At 37.7% G+C, this 19,853-nt stretch overlaps 1 protein-coding gene across 1 annotated transcript in view; it reads left to right on the forward strand.

The window, feature by feature from the left end:
* LOC102508530 (cytochrome P450 7B1) overlaps positions 1–19,853 on the forward strand; it is a 152,687-nt gene that overhangs the window by 27,549 nt on the left and 105,285 nt on the right. The gene's annotated exons all lie outside the window — the stretch shown is intronic.

Below are 19,853 nucleotides of genomic sequence, written 5' to 3' on the forward strand. Positions count from 1 at the left end.
GGCTCATGGATTGTGTGCTTACTCCTATCTGTTTACAGTGACTAGAATCTAGGCTTCGTGACAGCAGGAATCTTGTCTGTTTGGTCTTTACTAAGCCCCTTCAGTTGTCCTGCCCCACACTTACTCCCTTAGGATGGACGGCAAAGTCAGTCTGAAAGGTCTCATTTATTCTCTGCAGGGAATGGGTGGCTTTCCTTTAAAGCGAATGTTAACCTTGGGAGTGATACATTACATTTTTGGTTTTCAAGGAAATTCTCCATATATTGGCTTACTATAGAGAGGAAGCCAGGTTTGTTTGCAGTTTGTGGGAGCTGATGCAATGATGCTAAAGAACTACTGGCATAGTGCTTCAGATTTCTGCAAAGCAAAATAAATATTTTGTAGGCTATCAGTCAATTAAGATCAAAGGCAGCCCAAAATAGTGCGTATTTGGCATTCATTTTTTGTGGTTTTGAAAAAATTGCTATGTTTTTACGGCTAATTCCTGTCAGTCTTTCCAAATCTGAGCTCATCATCTTCATTTTTAAGTCTATTAATCATTTAAAGAGAACCCTCGAATCCTGATGCATTCTAAACAGAAGTCTTCTCTTTAAATTTTCAGTGGAAAATAGCATTTCAGGAGCTGGAAGACTTCAGTGATTTGTATTTGACCTTTATGTTTTGTTCACTCTGTTAACTTTCCCCGAGTGTGTGCTGTCTGTAGGTTCTCTCTGATCTCTCTGCATCCTCTTACCATGGATACAAGTAGCATACGCATAGTGAATTTTCCAAAGCTTTCATAATCTCCATGCCTAGAAAGCCTAAATCAGGGTATTCAGTCAGAAGACATTGATGGGTACCTTTAAAGTATTGTAATGTCCCAGATTTTACTTTCTTCATACGTTGCAAGAAAAATTATAACAAAATGGAGAGAGATATACATATATATAGGGTCAAAGTTTCAAACTTATTTATAGACTTACATATATAGAAAAAGACATAAGGTTTTGCAGTTTCCCTTCAAATACTGTACTGTATAATTTCACACAGAGAACATTATAAAAAATATTCTCTCCTTGAGTCTCATTCTGTATCTCTTACCACCTACCTCAGCTCTACATAATATCCCATATGTCTTTCCTCATTACCAGCATATTTTAAAGTCATTAGAACTCTGTGGGTGGCAGAGCGACATTGGAGAACAGCTCATAATTAATATAAACCTCTTGAGGGAACTTTAGAGTTTATCTTGATATATACGTATACATATACATACACACACAGTTTGTTTTAACAGAAAGTTGGACGTGACATTTAATTATGAAAATCTATTCCAAAGTATGTAGCCTTGCTTGTAAGTAAACTTCCTTTATATGGTTTTTATATAATCTTAGCTGTGTACCATGCATGATGTAGATGGAACGCTGGTTTGCTTACAGGACTGGAACTTAAAGATTCTTCTTCTGGTCTACATGGTGGATCAGGTAGTGGCATCTGCTGGCAATGAGTGATATTGCTTTCTGATTCTATAGGCGTCCTGGCTTTTCATCACAGGACATCCCTGGAAAGCAGACCGTGGTGGTGTTTTTTAAGAACAAACATATACATGAAAGGATACGTGACAAAACAGAGTGGCGATGGTGATTTACATAGTGGCTGGTATGTGGCATATGGAAGGAAGAAAATGAACTTGTTCTGTGAATTTACTGTGCCTGTATGGGGGCTGTGTTCTTCTCCCATGCTATCAGAGCGGTTAGAGATCAGAGAGGTTGAGAAACAGGCCTCAGTTCACTGGCTGGATTCCAGTGAAATCGAATCCTGTGGGAAATAGTTAGGATGACCTAGTTTTTTGAGGGAAAACAGAAAAGGCTTTTCAGACAAGAAGGATTTGGACAGCAGTGAACACTCTCATATACTGCCAGTTGTAGTATATACTACTTCCATTTTTTCTGAAGGGCAATTTTCCACTATGCATCGAGAGCCTTAAAAATGTGCATGCCGTATTTGACTAAGCAATTCCAATTCTGGTCATTTATCCTCAGAAAATAATCATAGAGGTGCTTAAAGATTTATTAATATATATAGTTATTGCATATATATATATATACACACACACACACACATGCTGTATGTTATAGCATTTACTATAATCATGAACATAAATTGTCTAAATGACAACCAGCAACAAAGTGTTGTTAACATAGATTATAGTGTATCCCTATAAAGGAATTATATTCATCCATTAAAAATATCTTGAATAGGAATATTATTGACATGAACAAGTGTTTATACCATGTTATTAAGTAAAAAAGCTGGCTTATGGTGCTATATGGTGCCATTTTCAAGGACAGCTCTATATATGTACATGGGAGTTGTCTGGGCTTATGAGGAAAATTTAGCAAAATACCAACAGTGGTCAGTGGTTATCTCTGAGAGATAAGATGACAGATCACATTTATTTCCTTTTCCTCATCTCTATTTTACAAATCTTCTTCAATAAAAACACATCACTCTTTTTTTTTTTTTTTTTTTTTTTTTTAGTAATTGAAGTATAGTTGATTTACAATGTTAGGTTAGTCTCTGGTGTCCAGCATGATGATTCAGGTATACATATATATTCTTTTTCATTGTAGGTTATTACAAGCTATTGGATATAGTTCCCTGTGAGATACAGTGCCACAAATGAACTTATTTACAAAACAGAAAGAGACTCACAGACATAGAAAACAAACTTGTGATTACCAAAGGGGAAGAGAGGGGAGGGATAAATTAGGACTTCGGGATTAGCAGATACAAACTACTCTATACAGAATAGATAAACACATCACTTTAAAAATTTAGAACAGCTTACATTTTAAGAAGAGAATTAAGAATGTGGTAACAGGGAGCAACCAGGGGCCCAAGAATATGGAGAGAGCCAGCTGGGACAGACCTGGAGAGGGACTTGTCCCTGCAGCAGGCACTTGATGGGAAGTGACATTAAATAGCAAGGATGTCCTGCAGTGACACAGGGGTGGTTTTCTGGCCTGTTGTAAAGGGAGGGGCAAGAGGTGTGCAGATGCACCGTGGGCATCTGTGATGTTTAAATGGCAGCATGGCACCTGGAGAGTAGCTCCAAGGTAGAATCACTTTCATCCTGTAGGTGTTGGGGGGCCAGAAAGAGAGCAAAAGACGGGAATTAGGCTTGGCTCTGGGAAGCGGAAGTAAAGCCAGGGCAGAAGGAGAGGCAAGTCTAACTCAGTATTAAATTACTGAACAACTGTCCCAGGACTCTTCTCGTTTCCCCTTGATCACGCTCTAGACAAGTTTTGTTCCCTCTTCCGCCCCCACGCCAAAGACTTAGAGAATCGTTTGTCCGCAGATGGAAGAAGCATAATATCTAGTGCACGAAACGCTGCTTAAGGCTATTAATGTACTTGGAATGAGTTGGAAAACATGCAAATAAAACAAAACCAACAGATGGAACCAATATCTTTTTTATTTTCCCACTTAATCTTTCCCTAGGAAGCAAAGTTGATGAAATTCATTCCCTGGACTTCAAACGTGCCCTTAAGTTGGGGTCATTTGCAACATTTAGATGTTTTAAACCTTGCAGAAGGTTTTGTTTGTAAAGTTTTGAAAAGAAAAAGCCCCTTGGATCTGGGTCAGTAGCTCTAGATCCTGGTGTGCTGCCATGTGTGGCTGGGAGAGCCACTTCAGCTCTTTCGATCTCAGGTCCCTCATCCTGCAAAGGGGGGCAAAGGGGAGGATCCTGTCAACCCTGGAACCCCAGGACTCTTGTGCCCTGAAACTTTGCTGTTCTTTCCATACCCTCCTCTCCCGGCATATCTACCCACCCTGGCTCCCAAATCAAAGAGCCACAAGAGGGAAATGTGGATCACAGAAGGTCAGATGTTTGTGGGGAGAGCTGGCTCTTTTCCCTTTTTCTGGAGTGTCCTTAAAGACTGACTGTATGACTAAAAACCTAGGAGCATTTCAACATTTGTTTCTTCATCTACTCCGTTATTCAAGAAACGCTGATCACCTGGTATTGTCCCTTCTGTAGTGTGCTGGGTCTTTGGTGAACAAAAATTTAAAAGATGCCTCTTCTGTTGTCAAGCAACTTTCTGTGTAGTGGAGGCTTTTCAGTTTTCCTCTGTCTGTTCCCCTAGAGATTTTGAACTTTTCCCTCTTCTCCTCCCCCTTCCACCCACACTGCTTTCAATAAGGCGTGTTATGATGGAAGTTGATTGCATTTATGGATAGTACGGAGGTAGAAAAATATTGAAAACTACTGGTCTGATGCAGAAGATAGACTTATATACAGACACTTACAAATGGCCACTGTGCAACCTGTGACAGGGTGATGCTCCTTGGGCCATAGAAACACAGCCACGTGAACACATTGACCGCATGTCTCCTATTCTGTTTCCAGGAGTTTCTTTCTTAACCAGCTTCAGGGCTCAATTAAGAAGTATTGTAATAGTAAGTATCCGCAAATCCCAAACTTCTTGATATATATATACCTATATATATATATAAAATAGATAAAATATATCTATAAATAAAACAAACAGCAAGGTCCTACTGTATAGCACAGGGAACTATATTCAGTACCTTATAATAACCTATAATGAAAAAGAATATGAAAAGGAATGTATGAATATATTTAACTGAATCACTATGCTGTATACCAGAAATTAACATATCATAAATCGACTATACTTTAAATAAAAAATAAAAAAAACAAGTATTACAAATTATTGAATCAATTGTCCTAAAATCCATCTATTTCTTTCTGTCTCTTACTGCCTCTCCCTCAATGCAGTTTTCCATCGTTCACCTGGATTACTGTAGCACCTCCTAACTCACGGTCCTTCCCCCTTTGAATCCATTTTTCACATTATAGGCAGAGGGATCTTTCTAACACACATCTGATGGCTCTCTCCTGCTTTTATACATTTGAAGTCTACACCCTCAGTGCAAGTTAGGTGACCCTCTGCTGTGCTTTCTCATCTCTGTCGGTTGTTCAGCGTTGTAATTGTGCGTAATTACTGTTCTCCTGGACCACCCAGAACTCTCTGAAGGTGGAGACTAGTCTGTTCATCAGCAAATGAATGCGCCAAGGACCATGCCCAGCACAGAGTGAGTGCTGATCAGTGTTAGAGGGATGTGAGATGTCAGTTTGGAGGTCATATTTATTTGCAGTCATCAGTGTAGATAAAATTTGGATATAGGAAGTGCTCAGTAAGGGTTTTGTTGAATGAATACACAGATAATGAAGATTGGTAGACTAAGAGCAGGTGTAGACAGCAGGACCCGGAAGAACACTTACATTTCACTGCACGGTGGGGAAGGGTAAACTGTGAGAGCTATGGAAAAGACGGGGGGAAACCTAGGAGAGAATGTGGGAGGGATGATGAGAAAAAGTCTCAATAAACACTTCTTTGTATTTTCAGGCCCAGCACAGGGGCAGGGAAAGAATGGGTTGAATGAATGACAGTCAGCAGATTCAGATTCTGCAGCAGAGCTGAGTACCACAGGGGCTTGGAAGTGCTTGCCGAATTTGGCGGTTAGGTGATCCTTGGGAATCACCTGGGTGTTCCAGTTTTAGTGGAGTGTTCGGTGCAGAAGCCCAGGTGGCAGTGGAGGTGAGGAAGGAGAGATGGTGAGTAGGGACCACTCTTGGAAGGCAAAGGAAGGAGACATGTGGGGCAATGGCTGCCCCAACTCTGGCCATGCTTGGGAGGACAGACAAAAGGGCAGCTGGTGACAAGGGGCAAGCACAGATCCTGAAGTTCTGGAGGTGCTGCTTCTTCCAGAGCAAAGCACAGAAGGTCACAGGTCAGCCCATGACCTAAATTTTTCCATTTTCAAGTTTCCTGCTTTGCCATTGGGTGACTTAATACTTTCTTCTGCTGTATATTTTCTTTACATCTCTCTAGTAATAAAATGATGATGGTGGTGGTAATAATAATAATAATAATAATAATAATAATAATAATAATAATAATAATAATAATAACCAGGTACTGTGTTAAGTGCTTCTATAAGTACTATCTAATTTAATCCAGCTAATAACAATGATAGAGATAAAATTATTATCCCTATTTTATGGATCAGTAAAAGTAGTTGAATAAATGAATTTCATTTTCTGTTAATTTACAATAGGGTTGGTGATAAAACTGAATTATTTTTATAAACTTATTTTGTATGCAAATTATAGGAACCAAATCTTTTATAAAAGGAGGTATATTTTAATGTAGATTTGTAAATGAAGTTGATTACAAGGGTATGTCAGATCCTTTTAAGCCCTATTCTGTAACCTTGAGAGTTATGATATAAACAAATGGTATTTAGGAAAAGTATACAGCGTTGAGTACTGTACCTCTTCCAAAATTTTATGTCTTAAGTAATGAAAAAAAATAATTTTGAATTGTTTGCTATCTTGTTTCTAATAATTTATTTTTGAAATGAAAATTTGTCTCCTGGCTAAGGGGTAAAGATTTTCTTGCTCTTAATGCTTACTATAAAAATGCAGAAGTAGAATAGTTTGGGGATGATAGCACACATATAAAATATAGGTTATTGTTTCTTTTAAAGCACCAAAATGCGAATGCTTTTAGGATTGATACTTGAGCCTTCACAGCCATTGCAATCAACTGACTACAAAATGTATTTTAATATATTCTGTAATTGAGTGATGATAACACACAAGAATGACAGTGTCTCTTGTGTTACTCCCTATGCAATTCTCGGAACTGGTTTTTCTTGTGGTGAAACAAAACCGGGGTGGGTGGGGTGGAATGTCTTGTTTTTGAAGTAACGTTAAAAGTCTGCTTTAAATAGACAACAGAAGCTGGGGAGATCAATGCTGGGGGATCTTCTCTGCATTATGAATCTACCTTTTTGTGTTGCAGAATTACTGTGCATCGCATACACGAAGGTCTACACTGCAATTTTAACAAGAGACCTTAGCTATATGGTCTCAAGAAAGGGATTTCGTTCTTACCTCCTGAATACCTACTTCTCTCCTTTCAATTCAACATAGATTCAGCAAGAGAATTTAGCAATATTTGAAAATTTTAGTGGAGAGAAAGACTCCTTAATATCAGATAGATTAAAAAACATGCATTGAATGGTTGACTCAGGGGCTTTCACTGAACTGCCCATGAATGCTGAAACCATCTGTTTTTCTGGACGTTGTCAGGGTGAGTGTGGCAGAGGCAGCTGTTTGAAAAGGGACGCTTTGGATGATGAACCAGCCCATTGTTTCTAAGCAATTCACTTGCATTCAGAGGCTCTACCCAAGCGTACTATAGAGCAATCAAAATCAAACTATTGTTTGTACCAATCATATTGATCTGAAAAGAACGTGGTGGGATGACCCCATTGTCGATGCAAATAGTTGTTCTGAGCAGCTGTTTGCTGGTCAATATGTACCTCAGTAGGAAACAGGCTTGGAGGCTAGAGGGCTCTCTGCACCCTACTGGGGGAGGAAAAAAGATTATACCAGATTGAACTGCACTTTAAGGGGACTGAGGGGAATGAAGACACAGGTCTGTTGGTACTAGTGGCAATTTTCTCTCACAAAAACATTGTCGACATTAACTCCATGGTGGTAAAGCTACTTTATATTAAAGCTTTCTGCAAACTAGAAATCTAAAATCTCCATAAAATTAGATAATGACCTAAAATGATAGCACAAAAAGTGATTTTGCTTTGGTTGCAAATGTTAAGTCCTGACTAGTTTTGCAAATTAGAAAATTGCTTAAAGTTTTATAATTGACTTACAGTTCAGAAGAAATATAGAGATGATCTTGATATTGCAATAATTGCATGAGCATTAAAAAGGACATTTTTGTCTATGCAGAGAGCAAATGGAAGCACACAAAAGGAAAATTATACTGGCTAGTTTTTAAAAATAACCTGAACGCTGTCTTTTATCCATTAACATTTAAGCTTTTTGGTTGTCCTTATCACTTCATTGCATGCATGCTAATATCTTCTCATATAAAATTTAATCTGTTGAACTAAATGAAGGAATTAGTATCTGAAAGACATCTTTCATTAAGCAATTAACGAGTCTCTCCAACAAATCTACAAAAGCATATGTGTTTATAGTTAATAGTTATTTGTATGATCAGTCAGCTATAATACACGCATACATTTTGTTTTAGTCATGATATCACTACACCTAAACTTATTGTCATTGTAGTGTAGAGTCCTAATGAAAATGCAGCCAAAGCCGGTTATTTGCTAAAGGATATACGTATCTGTAGTTTATCGGCTGTCACAGTTCTTCTGAGGTTCACTTTAGAGCAACGGCGAGTCCCTCAAGCAGAGCTATTTGGTTGTGGATGAAATTTTGCATTCTGTTGCAGGGAAAACCAGAAATAACAGGGTGAAGTTAAGACAATTCACAGGTTTGTGGAATATGTTTAGAAGAAGGCTCAAGACCGCGTATACCAACAAACCTTTACTGTCAAATATAGGGGCCATAATGAGGCTTTGAGTCTTTCTTTAATAAAATAAAAGAAACATCTGAGTTACCCATAATTTAATGAAAACACTTTCATTGGCAGCCTACCCTGCTTCTCCCAACTGTATTCTGTTGTCCTGGTGTCACGGTGAGTATGGCATAGGCTGGAGCCTGTGGAATATTCCATCATGGCAAATTCAGTCCACCGCTAGGTTGGCAGGCATACGTATGTGAAAGAAAAATACTGAAAGCTATCTTTCAATTAAATCTCTGATTTTTACTTGAATTGAGTTATATGTGTGGATGGAATGGCAATGAAATCTCTGTAAAATGAACTTCATTGGTTCAAACTTCTTAAATGTTTTATGTATACTGTTATTAGATGCAGACAGTATTTCATTATTCTAACACTCAGCTGATTATATTTTCCATCTACTTTTTGCAGAATGAGACCAATTACAAATTTTTAAGCCAATATAAAGGGTTTATTCCAAAAAGCAATTTCCAACTAGTATGACTAAGCATTTGGCCATATTTCCTATGAATATCTGTAGAAATAACTATAGCTGTGGTGAGTGATATTCAGAATGATGACTTCATGTGCCACAATGACATGTTGGCCACCAAAGGACAATTACATAATGTTCATAATACTGTACTTAACAACAGCTAATTATTATTGGATTTTTACCATGTGTCCAGGGGGAAGTTCAATTTCTTTATATGGAAGGAGACAATTTACTGCTCCAAAGTGATAAAAATGAGAAGTATATTAGAATGTGTTGCAGGCTGAATTGTGTCCCCCCAAAATTCATACTTTAAAGGCCTAACACCCAGTATCTAGGAATGTGATTGCATGTGGAGACAGAGCCTTTAAAGAGGTAAAGTTAGATGAGGTCTTATGGGTGGTGTCCATTCCAAGTGGTGTCCTCATAAGAAAAGAAATTTGGACATACAAAGAGGCACCAGGCATGTGGATGCACAGAGCAAAGGCCAGGTGAGGACACCGTGGTGGTGGTGGGGCGCATCTGCAAGCCAAGGAGAGAGGCCTCAGAGGAAACCACACCCACCACACTTTCGAGAGAGGTTTTTGTATTTAGTACAGGTAAGGAACCAGAGGCTTTAAGAGGTTCAGATTTGCCAAGGATCCCACAAGTAACAACTGGGAAACATTGTTTTGAACCTATGTTTCTATGTCTTCAAAGCTTTTTTTTAACCACCACACTGCCCTTTGTCTCAAGCAAGTAGAGAACTGTATAACGTCATTTAGAAAGAATTTCAGAAATAAATGTAGAACTATACTCTAAATTTTTAACCATCATTAATAGAAAAACTAGTTAACATAAACAGTCTATTACTGAAGAGTTTTGTTAATAGAGGTTAATATTACCTATTACATAACTCATCTTTTGCTAATTTTATTTCCTTGAGTGAATTTACTGGAGAAAACTCCAGCTGTATTGATTATCTAGTATGTAAAATGAGATAAATTAAATTTCTCCAGGAGATGCTAACAGGAAGAGTTTAAGTTTATAAGAAAAATATGTTAGAGATAGAATATTGTAAAATAAATAAGTTAGGAAATTAATAATATTTTTAATACATTAAGTGTATTCACAGGAAAGTTCCACTTCTTTATAATGAAAAGGAACAATTTACCACTCCAAGATAATAAAATAAAAAAAATGTATTCATATTCAAAGACCATATCATTTACTGTTTTTCTTTTTTATTGGGCTGAGCTGTATAATTCAGGGGTTGGTTAGAAGTTGAAGCTGAGAAAACCATACAGTGATCTACTTGGTATTTGCTCATAAATTCTTGGTGGGGGGGCAATAATTTATTTAAAAAACAAACTGTGGACATAATGATACATTTTCTTTTTGTCCTCTTCTATTCTGTCATCACTGATATCTTAGTACTTGTTGTAAAGAAAAGTATTCAGTAAACTTATAGACCTGCTTTTTAAAAAAGTTTTTAGATTAAAGTATAGCTGATTTCCAAGGTTGTGTTAGTTTCTGGTGTACAGCAAAGTGATTCAGTTATACATATATGCCCAGGAGTGGGATTGCTGGATCATATGGCAACTCTATTTTTAGTTTTTAAAGGAATCTCCCTACTGTTTTTCATAGTGGCTGCACCAATTTACATTCCCACCAAGAGCGTTGGAGGGTTCCCTTTTATCCACACCTTCTCCAGCATTTGTTGTTAGTGGACTTTTTAATGATGGCCATTCTGACCCTGTGAGTTGATACCTTGCTACAGTTTTGATATGCGTTTCTCTACTAATTAGCAATGTTGAGCATCTTTTCATGTTGGCCATCTGTATGTCTTCTTTGTAGAAATGTCTATTTAGACCTTTTACCTATTTTTTGATTGAGTTGTTTGTTTTTTTGTTATTAAGTTGTATGACCTGTTTGTATATTTTGGAAATTAAGCTCTTGTCAGTTGCATTGTTTGCAAAATATTTTCTCCCAGTCTGTAGGTTGTCTTTTGGTTTTGTTTATCTGTTTTACACCTTCTTAAAATGGCAAATGTGAACACATTCATTAATATAACCCAGAGGTAAAACCACTCCACAAATATAAAAATAGGAAGCAAAAAGAAAAATACATGGTTTAACACCATGCTTGAAACTAATGGCTCAGTATTCTGTTGTACTTAGAAATGTCCAAGTATTCAAAGATTATCTGTTAATTAACTCAGCATAATATTTGTCCAGGGTCTTAATATGAACTAAAAATTTTGGAAGTTAAATTTAAGTTGACAGAGTAGAGAACATAATTTCTGTTGTCATAAGATATTTGTCAGGATTACAATTCAATTTAGCTGAACACATAATTTTCTAGTTTTCATCATCATAGACCTTACATAGGACTTGGTAAATCAGTATTAGATATTTAGAAAGTTTATATTAATTTGTCCTTTTGTTAATATCTACAAAATAGATTGCTGGAATTTTAATTGGGACTGTTGAATCTGTAGGTCAAGTTGAAAAGATGTAACTATTCAGTCTTCCACTCCTTTAACATAGACTGTATTTAAATATTAATTTCTTTTGTCAAAGTTTTGTAGTTTTCTGCAGAGATCCTGTACCTATTTGGTTAGATTTATATCTAAATATTTCAAAATTTTGGTGCTGTTGTAAATAGTATTGTGCTTTCATTTTAAACTCCAATTTTCATTGCTGGTACATAGGAAAGCAATTGACTTTTGTGTATTAATCTTGTATCATGTAACCTTGTTGTAACTGATTGTTTATTCCAAGGTTCTTTTGTTTGATTCTCTGAGATTTGTGCATAGAAAATCTTAACCATCTGCAGATAAAGAGTTTTATTTCTTCCTTCCTCTCTGTCCCAACATGTATACTTTTTGTTTTCTTTCATGGTCTTACCACAGTAGCCAGGATTTCCACTATGATGTTGAATGGAAGTGGTGAGGGGCATGTCTTTCCCTTGATCTCTGTCTTAAGGGTAACGTTTCCAGTCCTTCACCATTGAGCTCTCTTCCTTTCTTCAAGTAGGTCCAAGTTTTTCACTTATATCTTGTTCCTCCCTAAGGAAATTCTTGTAACACTTTGCAGGGCAGGTTGGCTGGTGACAAATTCCCTCAGTTTTTGTTTATATGATAAAATCATTGTATCTACTTTACTTTTGAGGGATAATTTGAGTCATATAGAATTCTAAGGTTTTTTTTTCCAGCACTGAATATTTCAGTGCAGTCTCTCCTTTCTCGCATGAGGAGAAGTCTGCTGTGATTCTCATCCTTGTCCCTCTTTGGATAAGCATTGTTTCTCCTCTGATTTCTTCCAAGACTTTGCCTTTGGTGTTCTGTAGTTTGAATATGATATGCCTAGGTGTGGATTTTTCAGGATAATTGCTTGATGCTTTTTGAGCTCCCTGCATATGCGGTTTTGTGTCTGTCATTTAGAAAATTCTTATTATTATGTCAAATATTTTTCTGTTTCGTTCTCTTTTCCTCTGTTATTCCACTTATGCTTTTGTTACATATTTTGAAATTGTCCCACACTTCTTGGATGCTCTATTCTGTTTTTTTTTTTTTTTTTCATTCTTTTCTTTTTACATTTTGGTTTGGTAAGTTCTGTTAGACTATCTTTAAGCTGACTGATTCTTTCCTTGGCTGTGCCCAGTCTAAGGATGAACCCATCAAAAGCATTCTTTGTTTTTGTTACCTTTTTTTTTTTAATTTCTAGTATTTCCTTTTGATTTTTCCCTAGAGTCTTCATCTCTCTATCTAGATTATGCTTCTATTCTTAAGTGTTGTATGCTTTTTTCCATTAGAGCCATTGATACAGTCATCACAGTCATTTTGAATTCCCTGTGTTGTAATTAATTCCACAGTCAGTGTCATATTGGGGTCTGGTTCTGATGCTTGCTTTGTCTGTTCAGAATGTTTTTTCTATTGATTGTTCAGGTTATTTTGTACAATTTTGGCTTAGATAGTTATCTTTATGGTTCTGAACTGTTGTGCAAAGTGAGGACCGCCTCTGTGTGTGTGTGTGTGTGTGTGTGTGTGTGTGTGTGAAGTATTTTGGTCAAGTAATGAAGTACGTAGCATAGTAAGTCCTGGGTTAATGCTTTCCCTTTGCTTTGATGTACCAAACGTAAAGCCACCTGAGCCCATGTCTTTAAATTGGCTGTTATCGTTCAGCTTCTCTTTGATTTCATTGTGGAGCTTTCTTTCCTCTGTCTGATTGTTGTTGAGCTAGAATTCCTATTGTGAACTTTTTTCTTTCAACAGACCTTTTCTGTCATTGCATTTTGAAGCAGTTAGGAAACAGCAGAAATTCCCTAAACATCTCGAAATTGAATTTCAGTTGTTTTGCTGAGTTTTGTTAGAATGTGATAATTCCCTGGAGTTTTTCTTAATGACAGTAATAATTATAATAATAGCATCTGACATTTACTGAACATTTGGTATGTGTCAGCTTCTTTGCAGGGCATGTCACATCTATTATGAGAAAATACAATACATTTCTCCCACTCAACAAATAACTTAGAATTTGAATACGTTCAGAAGAAAAATATTTTACACATCAGTATTGCTGATGTGAATTATATCTTAGACTTTTTCCCAGATGAGACAAGGGTGCGGAAGGCTCTTTCTCAGATCTAGGCATTTCCTGCTCACTGCGTGGAACAAGGGGTTCCACTGGCCTAAGACTTGACCTCCAGGGAAGAGCTGCGGGTGCTGGCCACCAAAAGCACCAAGAGGATCTAAAATGTGTGTTTATGTTATTCTTAGTACCACCCTACTTGGTAACTTGGTTTATGATATAAAAACTTAAACATGGCCCTAGTTTAGAAAAGGAATCAATCTCCTGCCTGGAGATACTGGCAATGAATGATAATTACACTCTCCAAATCCTCCCATAGAAAACTCAATGAGCTGTATTTACTTCTTTCTGGCATTATAAAAATTATGTATCCTTTTATGTGCAGAGACAGTTCCTTGGGGATGAAGAGTTATGCATGCTCATTAACAGAAGAATATGTACCACAGCAGGTACTGCATGCTAAACCCAAGACTTATGCCCCTATTGTCCACATGAGTGGCAAGCATAACTTCTCCATTGTGGTGCTGAATGAGAGGATGAAGAGGTAATGATGATAATGAAAGGAGATAATTTAAATGCTCTTGCTAGTAGTTTGGTTAAATATTCAGATACATTTCAAATTAACCATGCTTCTTCAAAGGTTGCAATCCAAGTGTGATAAAAGTATTACTTTTTTGCTTAATTTTCTGTGCTTTGAAATGGAAGATACTTTTGGAATTCTGTCTTATAATTGGCAGAGCGCTTTTCCCTGGCTGTAAACCTTGATTATTGCTTTTACACCTTTCAGTCTAAAAACACTTTAGATTGTTCTCATTGGTCTTTCTAGACTGACTTTCCCTGACTCTGTTGGTAAGTATATTAGCATAATCTTTGCCTAAAGATTTTTACTTGGTCAACTGTTCTTTATAGTCCTTTTCAGTTTAGAAGAATGAAGTAGTGGGACAGAAGCGGTCACTTTGATGTTGGAATCTTCATGATAATTCCTCTTTTCAAGAATTCAGGTCCTTTGTGTCATTTACTCTTATGATCTATATATATATTATGTGAAGACCTGATTCATGAGAATTATCATGAAAATTGGTCATTGGTTATGTGTACATTAAAAGGTCTCGTGTGAACACAAAATAATTTCAGAAGAACAAATCATTTAAGGAAAGCAGTGAATGCTCAGAATTATGCCATTAGGAAGACTAGTGAGCAAAAAGAAATGGTGACTTATGCCCTATTGTATAAAAGAAGAGGTTTGAGAATTTAGGCTCCAAAATTAAGTGAAATAAAGTACAAGAGACTTAGTAACACATTTTGTCCTAGATCAGGGTCCTTAAGAAACAGAACTCCTGTGCAGGAACCCCCAGGGGAAACCTTAAGAGAACAGAGAAAACAAGACAGGGAGGGGAGGAAACTGAGGAAGGGGGAAGCTCTCAGGCAGAATCTCCCAGAGGGTGGGCTGCAGCCTAGTCCTGTGGAAGGTCCCCAGAATATGAATTATACATGTTGAAGGTTTGTACTCCCTCACCCCATAATCGCAGCTCAACAGTCACTGGGCATGTAAGAAGGCTGTAGACCAGCAGGTCCTTCCCACCCTACACCTGGGGCAAAGCGATCCTGGCAGCCTGAGAGTTGTCCTCTGAAGAGTGGCAGGCCTGGCCATGGAAAACACCAGATTATAAATTCAAGAGGTAGAGTGGATGCAGAAATGTTAAAAAGGAATAGGATGGGGGTGGAGGCGGGGGGGGGTGTGTGTTCAACAGTGTCTGTTATACAGATGACCCCAAGATACTTCAGAGTGGTATTTTTAACATGCATAAAAATTCAGTGAAGATATTTCAAGCCTGTATAATTTCTCAAGTTAAAGAAAAAAATCAAATCAGGCATACCAAAAATCCTTGTTTGTTGCTTTGTTCTTAATCATATAACAAAAACCAAATGAAATCTACTATTTACTGAGCTCCTACTGTAGATGAGGAGCCGTACTGGTCACTGTAAGTTTATTAACTCTCTGACCCTCAGGGCAGTGAACATGGGTATTATTTCCCCCATTTCAGAGAGAGCAGAAACTCTGCTAGAGGCAGTGGTGTGCCAGAAATGATTTTTGAATGAGCAAATGAATGGGATACCCCACATTGAATCAAACATCAGCGGGCCATATACTTGTTTTCCATTTATCTTATGAAAATACAGCTCCCTATGTCTGTCTGAAGCCCCAGGTGTTTTCATCTGTTCCTGTATACAGACAGCCCCGATTTCTAATGGTTCCACTTACGATTATTTGACTTTACAATGGTGCGAAAGTGATACACAGTCAGTGGAAAGTGTACTTGAGTTTTGAGTTTTGATCTTTTCCCGGGCTGGCGAGGTGTGGTAACAGCCTCTCTCCTGCTGCTGGACAGCGGCAGGGAGCCGCAGCTCCCAGTTGGCTGCCGTCACAAGGGTCGACAACAGATACACTGAGAAGCATTCTGCTGTTCACCTTTAGTACAGTGTTCAAGGAATTGCATGAGGTATTCAACACTATGTTAGAAAATCAGTTTGATGTTAGAAGATTTTGCCCAACTGTAGGCTTATGTTAGTGTTCTGTGCCCGTTCAAGGTGGGGTGAGGCTAAGTTATGATGTCCGGTAGGTTAGCTGTATATATAAATGCATTTTTGACTTACTATATTTTTAGTTTATGATGGGTTTATCAGGATATAATCCTATTATAAATTGAGGAAGATCTGTAGTGCCTTCCCCCCCCCAAGTTGTTTTTAAATACGTTTTATCTCTATTTCCCAAACAATAATGATAACTCCCTGCCTTTGTACAGCACCACAGTTCACATAGACTTTCACATTCTCAGCCCATTTCATCTTCATCACCACCCTCCTTACAAATCAGGCAGCTGATGTTCAGAGAGGTTAGGTAACTTACTTGAGGTCACAGAGCCAGGAATCACTAGTGCTCAAGCCAAAGTCAGCTCTCCTGGCTCCAAGGCCAGTGCTCTTTCCAAAATCAAGTTGTTTTGATTGTGTACTTTTTTTTTTTTTTTTTAACATTTTGAGTTTCCCCACGGGATTCAAAGTGTTTTATGGAACTTGTGTCATTACAGGGTCAGTGAATACATAGTTTCTAAGCTGGTTTTTATGAAATTGCATTAAAATGAAGGATTTTCTGATTCCCTAAGTTACGTATTCAGTCTCTATAGTTTTTCAGGTACATGAAGCTTTGTGGGGATGGCCTGTGGTTCAATTTAAATCATTTCTGAAACAAGTTTGCTAATTAAAATATGAAAAGTTTAGGGAATGAGAGGAACAGTGGGGTTTTGTTGTTGTTGTTGTTTTTCTTTAAAGATCAGAGGGGCTGAAGAAAGGTTTCTTATCCTACGTTTGTTCCGTAAAAGGAATCTGTTTTTCCTTCAATTTCATCTCAAGAAGACAACACCTTAATTAAACTCCAGTGGGCCAGTTTAATTAAAAAATGTCAGTCAGATCCTCACAGGGTGACCAGATATCCATGAAACTGGCCGTCTGTTTCCTTTGCGATTACTCGGAAATCTCTGATCAGCTCCCACCAGGGCAGCACGTGGTGGTGGGTGGAGCTTGGGAGTTTCCACTGCTGGACCAGATCCTGCCCTTGGTGGGCTGGATGAGTGACGTTGAGACACGTTGAAGGAGGGGGCGCCAGGTTATCAGCAAATTTCACCACAGAGAGACTTTCTTCTCTATCACTGTCCGGAGCTAAGGGATTCATAGTCGCGTTTTTTATTGTCATCAACAAGGATACCTAGAAGTTAGTCACTCTTACATCCCAGATCTACTTCCGGACCTCTCTCCCTGCTTTCCTTTCCCTGATCTGGTGGGCTCGGATCCTGCAATTTTGGTAGCTTCTTTGGCCTGAGCCCAGACAGCCCTCTCAGCAAGGAGGCCACCTCCCTAAACCTTGGCCCAGAGTGTGGTGAGGGATTGCAGAACCACAGTGTCCTGAGGGCCTGCTGAGGTCATTCCCCCTTCGAGGTGCTTTAAATACATGATTTCATTTAATGTCCAGTTAATTATTACCTCACTTTGCATAGAAGGAGAAAATAGTGGCTTAGGGAAATTCAGTGATTTCCCCCAAATTATAGCGCAAGCATATGGAGAAGCTCGGAATTGACTAGCAGAGCTCTCCATGACATGAAAAGCTTCCAGCTATTCTTGCATCTCAGACATCTCTTCTTCTTTATTTATGAGAATGGCTTTAATCTGATTGTATAGTTATTACATGCTTATTTAAAAAATCTGATATTATTGGAATAATACACTGTTTTCACTGAGGACTTAAAAAAAAAATAATTCCTTTGGTTATCAGCCAACCTGCTATCTCCTACCTGCCTCCCTCTTCCTTGCGTACTCATAGGAACAGCCTATGACATAGCCTTTCAAACCTTGCATGCGTAAATAGGCAGTTTGCTGTTGTCAATTATTTTTAAAATGTGTTCTCTGCCCCTTACTTTTCATTCAAGAATATATCATGGAAAAATTTCCTGGTCAACTGGTATAACTCTAACACATTCTTTTAAAGGTATGTAATATTCCATGTGATGGATGGCTTATAGTTTTTCTACTGTGTTTCAGAACTTTTTTCTTTTTTTCTCTGAAGAAACAGTTGTGCACTGAATGTCTTTGATTACATATGATTTCATATTGGTGCTTTTATTTCTGTGGGATAGATTTCCAAGAGGTGAGGTTTTGGGGGGGTTGAATAGTATATGCATTATTTTTTTATTTTAATAGATATCTCCTGATTGCCTGAGCAGTTTCTAGGACAGTTTATAAGAGGATTATAGCTTTTATTAAAAAAAAAAAGTCAGACATACATAAGAATGGCTACATGTGTTTTCAACTAAAATTTGGCTTTCGCAAACCCTGATGATCCCTTGTCTGTTGTCTTATAAACATCTCAGCCCTGGATTAGGCAGAGGCCAGGATCCATAGGATGAAACGGAAAACAAATTTCCAGAGACAGTGGTTTACTTGTGTATACCCCTACCAAATTTCCAGGTTACGTAAACTCACAAAAAGCCTACAAAATTACTTACGGGGCATTTGGATAGCAAATTGTAGCATAGAAGACAAATTTGGGCATTTATTTGTAGAAACTTCTCCTATGATGTATGGTGTATCATAGGATTTGAAAACTGTAACCTTTGTATCAGTGTTCCTCCGCATATGTATAGAATCTATGAGAATCATGTCTTGATGGGATGTGCCTTTGGAACATGCTGCAATCTTATCTCATTTAGTGCCTTGCTGAAAGCCTATTTCCAATGTGTTTTTCAAAATGTTCACATTTTTAAAAAGAACAAGACATTTACTTAAATTTACTTTAAAGACCACTGATTCGGGGCTAATGGTTGTATAGTTTATTAATCAAATGTATTTAGCAGGAAAAAAAACTCAGCTACAATTCACTTACAATTGGGGTTTTACTCTATTTTAACGTTATTTTAATGAGCTACAGATTTGAATGTGGCCTTTGTTCATCTGTTGCTTCCGCTCAATTGCAGTTCCACCCTAAGACGACACAAGACAGATTGATCAGCCTTCCAGGCATTGTGAGGCTTAAATGAAGTGAACAGGGCCTTATGTTTCTAAACCAAATGAGAGGATTAAGGCAAAAAAAGAAAAAGAAGACAAAAAATTTTTTAAAGTCTTCCTCCCCCCAAGAAATGCTCTATACATCCTTCAAATCATCTTTTTGCTGTTCTTAAACTTGCTACTACGGTATCCCTGTTTTCCTAGGAGAGCATCAGAAGATGACATCATAAAAACGAGAACTGCAAACATCCCAGACAAATATTAGCATGTGTGCATGTAAAGGGAAGGCAACTGTCTCAACTCATGTTTAATTAACATATGAGATTTTCAGTGCAAAAGTAAAAGCATTTTAATTACATTAGATTTCTCTACTAGATAATGTGCTTACATCCAGTTTTAAAGGCTAGTTATTGTCTAATAGCTTGTTAAAAATTATTCTGTGTTTACGTGATTTTTTTGAATGAAAACACAATTCTTTTGCATTTGCAGTGATTTTTGTGGTTAATGTTTTTTCAACACTGGGTATGTTTTAGGGGAACTTCTCAGATGAACCACTTAAGGTTTGCACATTCTGGACAGGTTTTGGCTGCTCTTGTTTGCAAGGGTAGCCTGGAGAGGCCATAGCTTCTGACATGCAGTTTTCCATTGTATTTATACACCAGCTATGCTGCTTGAGATGAAAAAAGGACTTCACATCCAGAAAACAGAACTTAGAGTCATCTTCTAAAGCTGCATGGCAGCTTTGACCAACCTCGTTCAACAAGAAACTAATCATGGTTTCTG

The sequence above is a fragment of the Camelus ferus genome, chromosome 29 (assembly GCF_009834535.1).
Source record: "Camelus ferus isolate YT-003-E chromosome 29, BCGSAC_Cfer_1.0, whole genome shotgun sequence".
Taxonomy (NCBI): Eukaryota; Metazoa; Chordata; class Mammalia; order Artiodactyla; family Camelidae; genus Camelus; species Camelus ferus.